Source organism: Myotis davidii, unplaced genomic scaffold (genome assembly GCF_000327345.1).
Source record: "Myotis davidii unplaced genomic scaffold, ASM32734v1 scaffold226, whole genome shotgun sequence".
Lineage (NCBI taxonomy): Eukaryota > Metazoa > Chordata > Mammalia > Chiroptera > Vespertilionidae > Myotis > Myotis davidii.
This window is the reverse complement of record NW_006297224.1, coordinates 3,735,207-3,738,317: the sequence shown is the minus strand read 5'-3', so window position 1 is coordinate 3,738,317 and position 3,111 is coordinate 3,735,207. Positions and strand designations below refer to the sequence as shown.

At 32.5% G+C, this 3,111-nt stretch overlaps 1 protein-coding gene across 1 annotated transcript in view; it reads left to right on the top strand.

Annotated features, from left to right (window-relative positions):
• LOC102756896 (chromosome unknown open reading frame, human C4orf17) overlaps positions 1-3,111 on the top strand; it is a 26,550-nt gene that overhangs the window by 12,815 nt on the left and 10,624 nt on the right. The window lies entirely within an intron of this gene.

The window sequence follows — 3,111 nt, the reverse complement described above, 5'->3', positions numbered from 1 at the left end:
TGGTCGAATATTAATTGGACATAGTGGTTTGGGTCGATTTCTGGGTTCTCTATTGTATTCCATTGATCTATATGTTTGTTCTTGTGCCAGTACCATGCTGTTTTAAGAACAGTGGCTTTGAAATACAGCTTGATATCTGGTATTGAGATTCCACCTATCAGTTGTAATTTTGATGTGGTTGTGGGAGGCAGCACGTACAGGCGTTTACCTATGCCGGCATCTTGGTTCCTCAGTGTTATCCTTTCTATATAATTTCATAATATATCATTTATAATTTTTATGTCCATGGTCATAAGGAATATTTGCTTGCAGTTTATCTGTAATGTCTTCTACTGCATTGGTATCAGCATAATAATGCCTTCATAGAACAAGTTGGGAACTCTTCTTTAATATTCTGGGAGATTTTATGTAGAACTGGTATTATTTTTTACTTAAAAGTTTAGAAGAAATCTTCAGTAATGCCATCAGGGCTGGACTTTTCTTTGAGTAAAGATTTTTTAACTACAAATTTCTTATTTTCATAGATATAGGCTACTCAGGTCATCTATTTTTTTTTTAGTGAATTTTGATAGATTACATTTTTTTAAGAAATTTGTACATTTTCATCTAAGTTGTATTTTTTGATATAAAGTCATTCATATAATATCCTTTTAATGATTATATGATTTTTTTCTTCTTGATGTATGTAGCCAGAGGTTTATGAGTTTTATTGATCTTGTTAAAGACTTAGCTTTTCATTTAATTGATGATCTCTATTGCTTTATTTTTCTGTTTTCATTTAATTGATTTTGGCTTGTATGTATATAATATGAAGGTTTAGGTCATTGACTTGAGACTTTTTTCTTTCTAATATAATCATGTATTATTACAATTTTTCTATAAATATTGCCTTGGTGGTATCCCTAAAACTTTATTATTTTGAATTTTCCTTTTCATTCTGTTCAAGATACTTCCTAATTTCCTTTTTCATTTATTCTTTTACCCATGAGTTACTTAAAATTGTTATTTTATTTCCAAACATTCAGGGATTAAGATATCTTTATGTGCTTGATTTCTAGTTTAATTCCATTGTGGCCAGAGAATATACTTTTTTTGAAACCTTAAATTCCACAACCATTGCTTATTATAAATAAAGATGAAGCCTGATCCCCATGATGGGCTTATCAGAAAGATTTCTGGCAGTGAGCACCAGGGCTCCTGAGCTTTTCAAATTCACAGTGACGGGGATCAGCTGACAGCAGGGTCTAGTCATATTGTGTTAGGATGTCTTTGCTCTCCTTCTTGTAAGCCTCATTCACGTATTTCTGTTAATAGGCCACCAGACTTTAGAGAAGAACTGACTGATTGCAATAATTTTGGGCAATGTGACCAACACCCTTTACAGGGACATGAATGTCTACACCAGCTAATTGCTCTTTGCCCAGAATAATCTGAAAGTTTTTAAATTAATTGAGACTTGTTATATGTCCCAGAATATGGTTGATCTTGATATATGTTCTAGGTGTCCATGAAAAGGAATGTTCACTCTTCTGCTGTTGTTGGGTATAATGTTGTTGGGTATAAATATCAATTAGGTCAAATTGGTTGATATTCTCATTCAAGTCTTCAATGGCCTTACTGATTTGCTGTCTACTTTTTCTATCAATTATTGAGAGAGGTGTTGAAATCTCTGACTATAATTGTGGATTTCTTTTTTTTCACTCCTATCATTTTTTTAAACAGGTCATATGAACCTTTTATTTTATTAGGAATATAACTATTTAGGCTTTTTATGTCCTCTTGATAAAATATACCTTTAATCATTACTAAATTACTGTCTTTGATCCTGATATTATTTGACTTGAAATTTATTTTGTTATGGAATTGTTCAGGTTTTCTATTTCTTCTTGAATTGATTTTGGTAATATATTCTTTTTCTAAAAATTATTCATTTCATATAAAAGTTCAAATTTATCAACAACGTTATACATAATATCCTCATATCTTTTTAAAATATCTGCAGGATATGTTATATGTATTCTTTTACATATAAGTTTTATTAATTTGTGTCTTTTTCTTGGTAAGTTTCAACAGATTATCAATTTTATTACTATATCAAAGAATAAACATTTGTGTTTTTTATCCTCTATATTATATATTTCTTTTCTAGTTTGTTGATTACTACTATATTTTTTCTCTTTCCATTCACATACTTATTGTTCCTTGTCTAGTTTCTTTTATCTTTCTAATGTATATATTTTAAAGCTGTAAATTTCCCTCTGAGGATTGCTTTAGCTGCTTTCATAATTGTGCTATGTAACATTTTCAGTAGTTAACTTAAAATTTTTTCTAATTTGCATTATATTTCTTCTTGAGTCACAGCTCAATTGCTGGATATTATGTATGGAAAATTATGTGTAGGAATCTGAAGCCCATGGTAAATGCATTTCCTTTGGGAGAGAATTTGTGTTTGTTTCTATAGGAACCCAAAGACCCTGTAAGCCTAAATCAATTTAAACCATGTTTAAACCTTGATCTCTGACTATATTTCTTCAAGGACTGTTACATTTATAGGTCACCTTCACTTTAAGAGTATAGCCCTTGGGTGGCTCCTGTCTGAATTCTGAACTTTAAGTCCTATTTTTCAGGACCTTTAGATCAAAAGGAAAGTTCTCATTCTCCAAGGTCAATGATTTAAGGCAAAATGGACATTGCACTGGTTAGCTTCAAGTTTCTCACTTCCCTTTCACTTCTGACCTATTCATCTTTATTTAATTCACTCCTTGACATTGCTTTTTTGTTATTGTTGTTTTATTTTAACCTGCCTTGTAGTTATGCTTAGTGGGAGGGTTACTATTCCCCAAAACTAGAAGTCTACATAAGAAACTTAAACAGGTGAAACTAAGATGGCGGCAGAGATAAACACCGGGAAATTAATGCCGCACACAACAATTGATTAATACCTCAGAGAAACAATACGGACTTCATCCAGAACCACAGGAAGCCTGGCTGACTGTAAACTCTACAACTAGAAGGAAGGAAAGGCACACTGAGACCCACAGAAGCTGCAGGAGAGAAGCACAGAGGTACGGGGCTCACCCGGGGCTCGCGCGCGCGGAAAGGGACTGGGAC